The following is a 15,910-nucleotide window of genomic DNA, read 5'->3' on the forward strand; positions in this document are numbered from 1 at the left end:
TTTTGAAAGCATTATGCTAAATGAGATAAATCAGAGAGAACAATAAATACTCTATAATAGCATGTATATGTGTAACCTAAAAGCCAAACTTATAGAAGCAGAGAGTAGAATAGTGGTTATTAGGGGTTGTGGATTACTCAGCTTGGGGAGATGTTCATTAAAAGGTACAAACTTCCAGTTAGAAGATCAGTGAGTTCTGGAGATCTCTCTAATCTAGTGATTATAGTTAACAATATTGTATTATACACCTCAAGGGTTTTAGATCTTAAATGGTCTCTCAACAAAAAAGAAGTAACTATGCAACATGAGAAAGATATTAGTTAATGCTATGGTGGTATTCATATTGCAGTACATAAAGGTATCAAATCAATATATCATATATCTTATATTCACACAATTTTATATGTCAATTATGTCTCAATAAAAATAAAAGAAATGTTTTAAGATGATAGATTTTATATATGTAATCATTTTTCAAAGATTTGGTTGGTATGTTTCAGAGATTTTTTTTTTCCCTCAACACAAAATACAATATGAAACTAATTTAAAATACTCTGTGGAAGTGTTATATCTCTTTTAGAATTTGTCTAGCAGGTTTTCTGGGCCTTACCAGAAACCATTCATTAGCATGCGTGCTCACTGGGTCTGACTCTTTGCAACCCCATGGACTGTAGCCCACCATGCTCTTCTGTCCATGAGATATTTCCAGGGAAGAATACTGGAATGGGTGGCCATTTCCTCCTTTAGGGGATCTTCCTGACCCAGGGATCAAACCAGTGTCTTCTGGTCTCCTGGATTAGCAGGTGGATTCTTTACCACTGAGCCACCTGGGAAGACCCACCAGAAACCACCCCTGCTCAAAATAATCTGTGGAGACATATATGCTGATATTCATAAACAAGAATGCCTATATAGCAAACTTTTTACTTTTTGAAAAGAGGAGAGTGATACAAAACATCTGGCCACACATTAGGAACATAGCTCAACCCCAGTGAGACCAAATCTATGATATAAACATATGTTTTACTACTCACACTTTTTAAACAATGTACAACCTTATGATGGGCATTTTCCAGGATTTCTATTTAGCAGAATTGGTCACCATGGTAGCAATGTGAACACAATGATTCCTATGCTTTCTCATGAAGGTTGAATGACCAAAGTAAGCCACTTGGGAGCTGAGGTTTTCAGTTATAGCAACACATACTCCCCACAGAGTTCATAAAATTGCTTCTCAGTCAATCTGAATCAATTGACATGGTAGTCAAAATGGCTGGCTGATGTTGCTTAAAATCCTGATATTTCCAGCATCTTACCCACCAGAGTTGATCAATCTGACCTTATAGTTTTCAAAGCAGCAGAGCACTGGCTATGCCCACAAGTCTTACATGGTGATTGGTTGCGAGCTAGATAATGGAAAAAGTCATGTAGTAGATTAAACAGGCATCTAGATAAAAACTAAACATGATTAAAAACATGTGGATAACAAATTCAGATCGGTTCAGTTCAGTTGCTCAGTTGCATCCAACTCATCGCAACCCCAAGGCCCACAGCGCTCCAGGCCTGTCCATCACCAACTCCCAGAGTCTACACAACTCATCTCCATTGAGTCGGTGATGCCATCCAACCATCTCATCCTCTGTCGTCCCCTTCTCCTCCTGCCCTCAATCTTTCCCAGCATCAGGGTCTTTTCCAATGAGTCAGCTCTTCACATCAGGTGGCTAAAGTATTGGAGTTTCAGCTTCAACATCGGTCCTTCAAAAGAACACCAGGACTGATCTCCATTAGGATGGAATGGTTTGATCTCCTTGCAGTCCAAGGGACTCTCAAGAGTCTTCTCCAACACCACAGTTCAAAAGCATCAATTCTTCAGCACTAAGCCTTCTTTATAGTCCAACTCTCACATCCATACGTGACCACTGGAAAAACCATAGCCTTGACTAGATGGACCTCTGTTGGAAAAGTAATGCCTCTGCTTTTTAACATGCTGTCTAGGTTGGTCATAACTTTTCTTACAAGGAGCAAACGTCTTTTCATTTCATGCTGCAGTCACCATCTACAGTGATTTTGGAGCCAAAAAAATAAAGCCAGCCTCTGTTTTTACTGTTTCCCCATCTATTTGCCATGAAGTGATGGGACCAGATGCCATGATCTTCGTTTTCTGAATGTTGAGCTTTAAGCCAACTTTTTCACTCTCCTCTTTCACTTTCCTCAAGAGGCTCTTTAATTCTTTTTCACATTCTCCCATAAGGGTGTCATCTGCATATCTGAGGTTATTGATATTTCTCCTGGCAATCTTGATTCCAGCTTGTGTTTCTTCCAGTCCAGCGTTTCTCATGATGTACTCTGCATAGAAGTTAAATAAGCAGGAGGACAATATACAGCCTTGATGTACTCCTTTTCCTATTTGGAACCAGTTTGTTGTTCCATGTCCAGTTCTAACCATTGCTTCCTGACCTGCATACAGATTTCTCAAGAGGCAGGTCAGGTGGTCTGGTATTCCCATATCTTTCAGAATTTTCCATAGTTTATTGTGATCCACACAGTCAAAAGCTTTGGCATAGTCAGTAAAGCAAAAATAGATGATTTGTGGAACTCTTGTTTTTCCGATGATCCAATGGTTGTTGGCAATTTGATCTCTGATTCCTCTGCCTTTTCTAAAACCAGCTTGAACATCTGGAAGTTCACAGTTCACATGTTCCTGAAGCCTGGCTTGGAGAATTGTGAGCATTACTTTACTAGCATGTGAGATGAGTGCAATTGTGCGGTAGTTTGAGCATTCTTTGGCATTGCCTTTCTTTGGGATTGGAATGAAAACTGACCTTTTCCAGTCCTGTGGCCACTGCTGAGTTTTCCAAATTTGCTGGCATATTGAGTGCAACACTTTCACAACATCATCTTCCAGGATTTGAAATAGCTCCGCTGGAATTCCATCACTTCCACTAGCTTTGTTTGTAGTGATGCCTCCCAAGGCCCACTTGATGTCACATTCCAGGATGTCTGGCTCTAGGTGAGTGATCATACCATCCTGATTATCTGGGTTGTGAAGACCTTTTTTGTACTGTTCTTCTGTGTGTTCTTGCCACCTCTTCTTAATATCTTCTGCTTCTGTTACATCCATACCAATAAAGATGGGCTTTATCGAGCCCATCTTTGCATGAAATGTTCCCTTGGTATCTCTAATTTTCTTGAAGAGATCTCTAGTCTTTCCCATTTTATCGTTTTCCTCTATTTCTTTGCATTGATCACTGAGGAAGTCTTTCTTATATCACCTGGCTATTCTTTGGAACTCTGCATTCAAATGGGTATATCTTTCCTTTCCTCCTTTGCTTTTCACTTCTCTTGTTTGCATAGCTATTTGTAAGGCTTCATGGACAGCCATTTTTCTTTTTAGCATTTCTGTTCCATGGGGGTGATCTTGATCCCTGTCTCCTGTACAATGTCACAAACCTCCATCCATAGTTCTTCAGGCGCTCTATCAGATATAGTCCCTTAAATCTATTTCTCTATACTTGCACTGTATAATTATAAGGAACTTGATTTAGGTCATACCTGAATGGTCTAGTGGTTTTCCCTACTTTCTTCAATTTGAGTCTGAATTTGGCAATAAGGGGTTCATGATCTGAGCCACAGTCAGCTCCCAGTCTTGTTTTTCCTGACTGTATAGAGCTTCTCCATCTTTGGCTGCAAAGAATATAATCAATTTGATTTCGATGTTGGCCATCTAGTGATGTTGAATCTTCAGTTCAGTTCAGTTCAGTCACTCAGTCATGTCCGACTCTTTGCGACCTCATGAATCGCAGCACGCCAGGCCTCCCTGTCCATCATCACTCCCGGAGTTCACTCAAACTCACGTCCATTGAGCCAGTGATACCATCCAGCCATCTCATCCTCTGTGATCCCTTTTCCTCCTGCCCCTAATCGCTCCCAGCATGAGTCTTTTCCAGTGAGTCAACTCTTCACATCAGGTGGCCAAAGTACTGGAGTTTCAGCTTTAGTATCATCCCTTCCAAAGAACACCCAGGACTGATCTCCTTTAGAATGGACTGGTTGGATCTCCTTGCAGTCCAAGGGACTCTCAAGAGTCTTCTCCAACATCACAGTCCAAAAGCATCTATTCTTCAGTGCTCAGCTTTCTTCACAGTCCAACTCTCACATCCATACATGACTACTGGAAAAACCATAGCCTTGACTAGATGAACCTTCGTTGGCAAAGTAATGTCTCTGCTTTTGAATATGCTATCTAGATTGGTCATAACTTTCTTTCCAAGGAGTAAGCTTCTTTTCATTTCATGGCTGCAATCACCACCTGCAGTTATTTAGGAGCCCCCCCAAAATAAAGCCTGACACTGTTTCCCCATCTATTTGCCATGAAGTGATGGGACCAGATGCCATGATCTTAGTTTTCTGAATGTTGAGCTTTAAGCCACCTTTTTCACTCTCCTCTTTCACTTTCTTCAAGAGGCTTTTTAGTTCCTCTTCACTTTTTGCCATAAGGGTGGTTACAGAGATACAAATAAATCTTTCATTTATAACAATTTCAAAGTAGAATGATAACTGTTACTTTTCTTCTTTCACCTAAGCTGGCTCTAAAATTTACTCTGAGGAAGAGAATAGAGATTTTTATGAGTGAAATTGGCTAATGTTAGCTGATCAGTGTGTATTAGTTTAATAAATGAATAGAAAACTAATGCCAGTCAGTATTTTTAACAGGGAATCCTCATAGAAAAATCAATAAACAATATTAATTAAAATATGTTTATAATTTTCTAGTTTGTAAATATAATCACAATAATTTAATTTTCAGTCTAGTGAGACATTTTATAATTACTCCAGTTTTATAGATGAATAAATATAAGGTTAATAATGATTATGCAACTGAAATATACATAACAAGTAAGTGGCAGATTAAAATTAAGTTTAAGGCTTTCTAAAGGTACCACTCATATCTTTCATTAGTATAATTCAATAAGGAACTCAAATATAGTAGATAAATTCAAAATGATGCTAAGGAAAACAATGAGGTGAGTTTTATTTATTTTATTACTGTTTCTGTAGACTTTGGAGGAGTTTGAATAAATAAAGTCCCAAATGTCAAAAACAAAATTTTAATAATTTAAGAAGAAAAAATAGGAAACTATCTTTTACTCAAAGATAGAAAAGAAGCCTTTAAGTAAAGCACACAAAAAAGAACAAACCACGAATAAAAGATTGGTAACTTTACTGTATTAAAATTAAAGTCATATCTATTACAAAGAATCAATGATGAATAAACTCAAAAGGTGAGTCAAGGACCAAAAAACGTTATTTGCAATGTATATGACAAAAAAGAATTGTTACTCTGAATTTGTAGGGAAACTTTACAACTGAATAACCCTACAGAAGAATGAAGGAAGGAACAGGTATATGAAACTATGGTCAAGTTTGCTAGAAATGCAAGGTAAATAACACAAAGACATGCAGATTAAAACAATAAAATGCAGTTTTACATAGGCTATTTTGGAAGAGTTATAACGCTTGGGAGGAGCACTGACCAACAGACAGTGGCTTTGAAGGCAGCCGATTCAAGACAACCTTTCAGAGAGACAGCCAAGATAAATAGACGCACTCACTTCACTCCTTCACTTCCCTACCTCATTCTGATCTCCTGCTAGAGGTCCCTATTGGCTGAAACAAAACAGAAACTAGAGGGATATGAATATGTTGATATAGTCCATATGGCCAGAGTGCCAGCACAGGTAGGGGTGAGGCAAGGTAGTAAGTATATCTGGAAGGATAGATGAAAGATAGGTGACACAGAGCCTCTGATGTTGGGGTCCCCTGCACCAAATGACAAATGTCTTCAAATATTGCATTTAAAAAATGTACAATACACGTACCTGAGAAAACTAAATTTTTAAAATGGGGAATGGAGAACATCATTCTTATTTTTAAAAGTCTAGATTTAAACATTGTATTAAACCCCCTCTGTTGATTCAAATGCATACATTATTTTTCTCCTGGGAACAAGCTTTACAAAACAATCTATTGTCTAGATAGATTACAAAACTAGAGTGTTTTAGTCTATACTGCTGATTTCAAATAGTACATTTTGATGCTTTACAAAAAAGAGTCCTTGAGGGATAAATTTTAAAAAATAATTTCCAAGAAACAGTATAGAGTAGAGAACTATATTTACTCACTGTTCTACAAGATTTTTTTATGTTCTTTAAGGCATGACTTGGAGAAATTGCAGGTTCGTTCCAGACTACTACAATAAAGTGAGTATTACGATAATGTAAGTCGTGAATTTTTTGATTTCCCAGTGCCTATAAAAGTTATGTAATAGCATTATGTCTAAAAAAATAATGTATAATACCTTAATCAAAAAAATAATGCTGTTGGAAAAATGGCAGTGATAGACTTGTTCTTTGTAGGGTTACTGCAAACCTTCAGTTTAAAAAAAATGCAATATCTGCAAAAAACAGTAAATTGAAGTATGCTTGTAACTTGTTTTTATTTTACAAAGTTTGCTTTTGGCCTTTGCTAGTAATAATCTAAAATGTGAGAGTTCATTTTACGCACTTGACTAGCTGTTTTAATTATACCCTATGGCGCTGAATGAGCATCTACATAGCCTAGTTCTCCCTGGATTCAGACAGAAGCATATAAATTGCAATCCAGTGAAAGTATCTCCAACAGCTTTCAACTGAGTTTGAAAGTGGTTTTGTTTACTATGTGAGCCAGGGTAGTATCTGTATTAGTGAAGGTAATCCAAACAAAACAAACTTTTAGTTATTAGTAGTATAATGAAATTCAACAATTCACCCAACATATCCAACACTTGAGCACCTTGTAAATGTTCTAGATGTTTGATTTACATCACTGAATTACAGAGAACTATTTCTGTGCTACAGAAACTCATGTTCTAGCAATGGATACAAGCAATATGTAATATACATAATAAGTTTATAAACTGCATAGTATGTTAGAAAAGGATATATGCTACAGAGAAAATAAAAAGTAGAGCAAGATAAGGGAGACTAGACTGTGGGGCATATTGCAGAGTTAGGATTAGGATTAGGATTAGCTTCATTGATAAGGAGGTAATGTTTATCTCAAGGTTTGGAATCAGCATGCGAGGTAACCAAGCCTATAGCTGGAGGAAGATCTATATGCTCTCTTTGCTCAGAGAGAAAAACGTCATAGGTATGTGTGTGTGTGTGTGTGTATATACATATATATATATATATATATATATATATAAAAGAGTGTGTGTTCTGAAATTAAAAATGTAAAAAGGGTTAACTTAGTTGGTATACCACCTTTTTCCTTAATCTCTCCTTTATCACATCTAAAACACCATACTTTTTACCAAGAGTTCTGCTTCTCAGCTACGGTGGTGACAATAGAAGAATAGTCTCATAATTGTCCATTTACTTTACTTCTAATTATGTATGTAACACCAATTCTATTACCACCAATTATGGTAACTGAAAACAATTTAAAAAATTTTTGGTTGTTTCCATTTCCCTTATTTGTGTGTGTGTGTGTGGCTTTTTGCATAACATATTTGCATACAAGGGCATATAGCCATTACATACTATATTTTCTCCCTTCTACTTAAATTCACTATTAATTCTATTCATTGTTGTTCAGTCACTAAGTCATATTTAACTCTTTGCAATCCTATGGACTGCAGCATGCCAGATTTCCTTTTTCTTTACTATTTCCTGGAGTTTGCTCAGATTCACGTCCATTGAGTCAGTGATGCCGTCCAACCATCTAATCCTCTGTTGCCCCCTTCTCTTCTTGCCCTCAGTTTTTCTCAGCATCAGGGTCTTTTCCACTGAGTCAGTTCTTCATATCAGTGGCCAGAATATTGGCATTTCAGCTTCAGCACTGGTCTTCCCAATGAATATTTGATTTCCTTTAGGATTGACTGGTTTGATCTCCTTGCTGTCCAAGGGACTCTCAGGAGTCTTCTGCACCACCACAATTTGAAGGCATCAGTTCTTCAGTGCTCTGCCTTCTTCATCCATACACGACTATTGGAATTAATTAATTCTATTAGTTATAGAATTATAACTATTAATTCTATTAGTTATAGAATTATAACTTAATTCTATAAGCAAGTGTATATTTGGTGCTCACCACCAGGCATATTGACGTCTCTCTCTACATGTGGATTTTCTGAAGTTTGCTATTTAACTCCTCAGGGAGCATGGCAAGAGCATACTTACTGTATGCCAATAACACACGTGCTATTCTATACTTGCAAGTCAGAGTTGCTGGATATAAAGTCCTTTCCTATATATTAAGCCAATTTTCTCTGGTATAAAATTTTTGTTGTTCAGGCGCCAAGTTGTGTCCAACTCTTTGTGACCCCATGGACCGCAGCATGCAAGGCTTCCCTGTCCCTTACCTCCTGGAGTTTGACCAAGTTCACCCATTGAATTGGTGATGCCATCCAACCATCTCATCCCTTGTGGCCCTCTTCTTCTCCTGCCTTCAATTTTTCCCAGCACTGGTACTACTGTCTAATAGTTTGAAGATATTATTTCTTACTTACTGTTTTTGTCACTTTATTTTTAGGGTTGACACTGAAAAGTACCTTTCTGTTGATTGTTCTAAGTTGATATTCATAGGTACACACTACACTCTTTCAAATTATAGTTAAAGATATTTCATTTTTAATTCAGAAAAGCTTTCTTGAATTATAGTTTTCATATTTTCCCCCTTGCTTTGGTGTTTTCTTCAGGAATGCATATTACTTATGTGTTGGATTTTCTTTGTCCATCTTCAGTATTGGTTATTTTCTCTTGAATTCTTTTCACCCCATTTCCTTTTTATTTTTATTTATATTAAGACATTATTTACTGTCTTTATTCATCTTTCTCCACTGTATTTTTAGTCCAGTCTTAATTTCTAAAATTATTTCCCCCTTAGTTCTAATTCTTCTTTTAGTTTTGTCTTCCCACTTCTAAGTTTTTCTAATTCCTATTTACATTGCTCTTTAAATCATATATTTATATTTTTGTTTTGAAACAGTAAGTTACAGTTTAAATTTTCTTATGGGATGCTTATCTGGTATGCTTTGGTTATCTATAAGGATGTTATTTTTCTCTATATTCTTTTCTTAGTAATTTTGTATGGGATTTGTTCCTAATACAGTAGATGCTGGTCAATTCTATTTGCAGCTAGTTTTCTTGGACTTGCAGAAGGCATAATTAAGGATCATTTTTTCTTTTCTAGTCTAACAAGTCCCCTGAGTCCTCTATTGTTTTCACATAGTGTGCAAGAATTTGGCGACTTGCTCTCTGAAGCTTTCCAGCTCTGTTTCCCTCTCAATTTTTATCTTGATCTTCTCAGTCTTTTGTCTCCATTGCCCATACCCTATTCAATTTTGATTCCACTCCCACTAATTTCTCTTCACTGTTGAACCCTCTCTTGGAAGGGAGTCTTGCTCAGTGTCGCAGTTCACAGGGCCTAAACTGCTCAATTTCTTTAGGCTTTGCTGTGGGTCCCTCATGTGTCTCTACTTTTGAAGTGGTCAAAACCATTCTCAGCTTTAGATGTTGTTCTGAAGTTGGCCTCCCATGCTTTTCAGTGAGTGCCTGGGTTGAGATTCTATATTCTTTGGTTTAGTAGCTAAGTTGTGTTCAACTCTTGAGACCCCATGGACCATAGCCCACCAGGATCCTCTCTCCATGGGGTTTCCTAGGCAAGAATACTGGAGCAGGTTGCCATTTCCTTCTCCAGGGATCGAACTTGTGTCTCCTACATTGCAGGCATATTCTTTACCACTGAACCACCGTTGAAGCTCCCTATATTCTTTAGGTCACTCCATTTTTTAGTTACTCCATTTATGCTTCCTCCTTCAGAAATTATGACACTAGGAAGTTCTAGAAGTTGGCAGATTTTTTGTCACAAACTTGTACTTTGGGGTTAGAAAGAGTGCTATTTTTGTTATCCATAGGATTTTACTTTTGCTATCTAGTTCTGTCTATGGGGATTGGGAAATTACTTCAACTATCTTTCTCTACTGCCTTCCTAGAATCTGCCTCATCTTATCTTTTAAGATTAAAATGTATCTGTTTAAGTTTTCACCACATGGAAGAGTTGAAAACATTATCTCATTTTTCCCATGGACTCTTGGAGTCCATATATTGCCAGAAGAATTGTCATAACAATTATCTAGAACAACCTATAAGATAACAAGCTGTCCTGTTTAGTGGATCACTTTCAGTAATTTTTCTTAGCTAAATTCTTGCTAAGACTCAGACCTTTCAAAAGCTGGAATCTGGGATAAATACCAAATATTCTTCAGGTGGAGGCAGCAACTTTTCTATTATGTACCCAGAATCATCTTTCTCAAAACTTCTGTCTTTCAGTAGAAAAACATGATCATGATTTTCCTTTCAGTGGTTATCACTGATGCCGTCTGGACCTGAGTAAGCTAAAGATATTTTGGTAGGTGGCATATGTCCACATCTTCTAATGGGTCATATACCAGGGTTTCATTTTCAAGTTCCCCACAATCATATGAGAGATGAGATTTTGATATTTTAATATAGCTTTTTAAAGATAATCAATGAATCATCATAGTCAGCCAATTATTTGCTTTTATATTACCCACACAGTTTTTACTCATGATGTTATTTTTTGGGGACCAATCAGTCCCAATGTCTGACTTGTCTAAGATACAGACAGTCTTATTAATGAGTCATTGCCTGACACCCTGCATGATTCAAGAATGTCTTAAAACAACAGTTATCAGGATTTCCAAATCCAGGAAGAAGATTAAAGGACATTCTTTAAATAGATACAGTCAGTACCACAGCACCTAATCAAACAGATTTCTATTAGGGGGTGAAAATGTCATTAAATTGGCTGTGTGCTACTGTGACTCAATTTATTCAAGTAAATCTGTAAAGCCAAATGAATGTTCAAGCAGTCATGAGCTTTCAACATGAATTTTGCTAGGCAGTGTTCAGAATCCATTACATTCTACTTTCTCAAAAACTCAGAAAACATCAGCACCATTATTGTATCCATTACTCTTTGCACAATACTAGCTAGTTAGAATTTGTCAGAGTATACCAGAAGTGGTTCTTTCAGAAGTGACATGGTTCAAATCTTCAATCCCTTCTCAAATGAAGGGAAATACGGCACTCACAGATTGTTGTGTGATATGTTATAACAAGTATTCTGGAGGGTGATTTGGAATTAGGTATCAAAAAGTCTAAAAGAGAATGTTCCCTTTAATTCAGTAATCCCACTTTCAGGAATACATGTATTCTGAAGAATCAATGAGAGCTGTACACAAAGGTTGTGTGGAAACTATTCTCAGGTGGCTCAATGGTAAAGAATCTGCGGCCAAGCAGGAGATGCGGGTTCAACCCTGGGTCAGGAAAATCTGGAGAAAGAAATGGCAACCCACTCCAGTATTCTTGCCTGGGAAATCCCATGGACAGAGGAGTCTGGCAGGCTAAAGTTCATGGAGTCTCAAAGAGTCAGACACAGCTTAGTGACTAAATAGCAATAGCACCATGCTGTTTAGTTGCTAAAGCACTTTTAGATTAGGGGAATCTAGAAACAACCATGTTCTACCACCATTAAGGGAACTGATAAAGTGTGCAACAGCTACATAGATGGTGGGAAATCATGCAGCCATAAGATACCATGTTTGGGAATACTTGGAACTAGGAAACGGTCATTATGTTTAATTATTTTAAGCAAGTTAAAGTTGGTAAATTATGAATTTAAATTTGTTTTATGTACATGGACATTGCATGTGCCCATGTGTTCAGGCAAAGAGAGGAGACAGAGAAAGACAAAGAAAGACACAGAGAAAGAATTTTAGACTCCACATCAGGCTATACAAAATAGTACATTCCTAGATTTCTTTAATTATTTAATGTCCTTCAATCCCTTACTCACTCACTGTCATTCTTAGGGCCTGATTCTACCTTAAGGAACTTAAAAATAATATTGGATTTAATAGTTACAGAATATAGATGTAGGAATCAAGTTATTAATCTACAATAATTATCATTTTTTCAGGGCTCCTCAGCTACAGGCTAGTCCTATCAAGTATGGTCCTTACCATTTGTCTTTCTCTCATTTATCTCTCTGCTTCTGGAAACTTCAGGGATATTTCTCACAGCGGTCCTGCACACTGACACACATTTGGAATCTGATAACTATTTTCCAGTCTAGAGATCTTTCTTCACTGCTCCCTAGTTCAGGGGGAAGCACTAAAATTCCCCTGGCTCTTTGCTTCTGACTCTTTCTCTCAGACTCTTCAGGGACCCATTGAATCCTCATAAAGGGAATTAAGATTTAAAGTCCTCGGCTTTCACAATGGTTGGGAGGAGGTAAAAGGGAAACCAGTTCTCTTTTCTATTGGTGGAAATGGGAAAAAGTGATGTGAGTACACATTTATTTCTTAGTCACCCTGTTACCTGAACAAGCAGAAAAAATTTAAAACCGGGAAGGTATATAACAAAACAATGTTCATCATTGGGTACAAGGATAATGAGTGGCAATTTTATTTACTTCGGTTTCATTTTTAGTTTTAGCTATTTTCCTGATTTTCTATAATGAGCATGTAGAACTAGATAAAATTATGATCAGAAAAATAAACATTTCATAGTTAAAACAGAAAAAACGTCATCCTAAAATGACTGATAATTGGTCCCACTGAGAAGAATCATCAGGTATATTTGGTATAAAAATATGCTAAATGGACAGGGGCTCTATAACAGTCTAGAAAGGTGGGATGGGGAAGGAGATGGGAGGGAGGTTCCAGAGGGAGGGGACATATATATACCTATTCTTGTTGATGTTTGACAGAAAACAATGGAATTCTGTAAAGCAATTATCCTTCAGTTAAAAATAATAAATTTTTTTAAATGCTAAATTTTTATTATTCAAGAATTATTGATGAAGAACCAATGTAACAAGACTAACTGGAAAAATAAATATAGAATTCCAAATATTGTATATGAGCAGAGAGAAAGAATATGTAGAACTACAGAATTTGTGAGCTTAAACTGAGAAGATAAAAAATGTAGGAATGAGGATGAAGACACAAGATGATTGCAAGTGAACAAACCAGTCTTTGATCCTTTTATGAAAAGTCTACCTGCGAACCCTTAAGAGATAGATAGCAAAAAAGGAAAAGAAAGTTGGAAGTAGAGAAGCATCTGTTGGCCTTTTGTCCAGGGCTGTTACCTGAAAAGGAAAAACACTCAAATAATTACTAGACAACAGATTCTGTGCTATGACAGTTTTCCCCTAGCATATTAAGTTAGTAACATATTAATCTCTTTAGGGTTTTCCTTCAAGTACCTCATGAATCGTCTTAATTAAGGTTTTTATCAATACTTATCTTGACAATTCATTCATACAGCCAATGGTTTCCGAAGGTCTTGCATGCTCCAAAAGAGTCAGTACAGAATAAGAGAACAGAGAATAGAGAGTAAAGGGGAAAGATGATTTAAATATGGCAGAAAGGATGGGTGTTTTAGAAGACCTAGAAATGTAGAATAAGAAACATTTTTTTCCTAGTGTTACAAATAGTAAGCAGCCATGATTGGTTTGGAGCAAAGGAATGGCAATGTCAATGTGTGGTTCCCAGTAACATGAATTTAGCAGCAAGAAATACTGGGGCAAAAGTGGAATAAGAAAACACAGTTAAGTGGATATAATGATGTTGGTTTCTGTGTAGAAATAAGGGCCAACCAACTGTACCTCCTCTCGTTTTGGTGAATTTAGCACTCCATCTAACACCTTGCAGTCTCAGTTTGTAGTTTCCTCACCTCTAAGTATTCTTTCCTCCACCACCTCTCTGCCACCTGCTCACTTACTCACATTCTAATGTTTATCATTACTAAAAGTGGCATCAACCTGTAAGGGTCACCTGTCACCTCATTGGTCAGCAGGATTGGTTCCATTTCTCTGGCTGGACAGGTGGGAGTCCTGCCATCCTTCTCCACTCCAAGCGTGTCCCTTCTGAACGTGAAGTGCGTAATTCTCCTTGGGGAAGAAGACTATTCCCTCATCAAGAATCACTGATCAGCACAGCGCCATGTGGAAAAAAGCCTGTCAGATCAAGAACTCAGTTCCTCTCACTACTATTTTGTTTGGTTCAGTTTTGTTTCCTCCTAAATGAACACATAATGAGAGAATGCAGACTTTTGACTCTCATTTCCCATGACTCAACTTTTCCTTGGGGTTTATAACCAATTCTATTGATTTTGGACCGTAAGTTCAAAGGAAAGAGCTTGAAGACCACAATAAGCTCTCTCATCAGTTTTTGCAATCAGTTCCCCAGAGATGTGGGCTGTATCTCTGTCAGTGATAAATAGATCAAAGTCTCTCATTTTAATTATAATTGATACAAAAAACCATTTTTTTTCCCTGCAGTTGTACTAATTCAATTCTGATCACTTAGAGTAAGGTAAAGTGACATTAAGTCTTCCCAGCTAAGTTTAAAATTCTATATTTTTCTGTTCTTAAAATTTCTGTTTCTTTCTCTATCAAGTAAATTTTAAAGGATGTATTTTATTACACGCATGCAAGACAGACCATGAGTCAAATCTAAATTTCTTTTTAGACTAACACTATAAATCAATAACATCTGTGGATAAGAACTTTCAATGAATATGAAATGTTAAAAAATATTCTTCATTATAAATGACAATCACAGTCCTATTTGAGAAGTGATTGAGGCGCCTTGAATGTGTCTTTCTCTTTCATGTAAGATGAAAAATAAATATATTTTAGATTAGAATGCTTTTCCTATAGGAAATTATCACTATTTTTGAGAAGTGGGAGAATTTTCTTCAGAATGTTTAAGCTATTTCTTTGTCTAAAATCATAAAAGGGTTGGATGGCAAACTGCAGGATAAAGAGAAGCAATATATAGGCTCAAGAAGCCACTCCAATTTAATGGGGCTTGCATCTACCTCTCTGACAACCTAGATGGGTAGGATGGGATGGGAGGTGGGAGGGAGGTTCAACAGGGAGGGGATATGTGTATACCTATGGCTGATTTATGTTGTTGTATGGCAGAAATCAACACAATATTGTAAAGCAATTATTCTCCAATTAAAAATAAATAAATCCTAAAATAAAATAAAATAATTCAAATCTGTATAAACATTTGAATAAAGAGGTGTTTATTTGGGGTTTGTTAGGACTGCAGCCTGAAAGACACAGATTCAAGAAGTATTTGAACTGTGTTGCATTGGACTACAAAATGGGGGAGGTTTATACAGGCAAAAACTGCAAAGCCACAGTTAGTCACATGAATTGTGTATCAAGAATTATGATTGGAGCTGGCAAAAAAGTAAGGGTTCTCCATGTCCACCTGACTCAGTTTTTGTATACCTGAACAGTGATTACTCAATTCTAATTTCAATTTGTCATCAATAATGATATCGGTGAACATTTATTTGCTCTGTACTTACTGTATACCAAAGTTCTGAATACCTTTTGCTCATTAACTGACAAGAGGACAAAAGAAGTTACATGACTTCTTGAGATCTGGAAGCTTGTATACAGAAGAGGCTGGATTGGAACTCATCTTTTCAACAGCAAAACTCTTTCATTGCATTATGATGTCTTCCAGGAAAAAAAAAAAATCTGCTAACTGATGATAAAGAGCAACATTTTTATATTACTTAAAAGCACCTTAATCAAACTTTTTCCATTCTCTGGTTTTTGTCTTTTGAGATTTCTACTCAGGAGATGCTAGTCAGCTCAAAGCTTCCTCAGCCCCTCTCTAAGGGACTTTCAAGGCTATTTTACAAGCAGAAGTTGTAACTGTCTCAGACTTTTCTATTTACCAAACCCATTGACACCAATAACCTGGATTACTGGTCAACATAATTCAGAGGAAGAGAAGATGAGAGTAAAAAAA

General features: G+C 36.7%; 1 non-coding gene across 1 annotated transcript; it reads left to right on the plus strand.

Moving 5' to 3' along the window:
- Positions 1–560: 560 nt before the first annotated feature.
- LOC128068106 (U7 small nuclear RNA) lies at positions 561–621 on the plus strand. The gene has a single exon (XR_008201456.1). It is a non-coding gene; the product is annotated as a U7 small nuclear RNA (small nuclear RNA).
- The last annotated feature ends 15,289 nt before the right edge of the window (positions 622–15,910 follow it).

Source organism: Budorcas taxicolor, chromosome 23 (genome assembly GCF_023091745.1).
Source record: "Budorcas taxicolor isolate Tak-1 chromosome 23, Takin1.1, whole genome shotgun sequence".
NCBI classification, from domain to species: Eukaryota; Metazoa; Chordata; class Mammalia; order Artiodactyla; family Bovidae; genus Budorcas; species Budorcas taxicolor.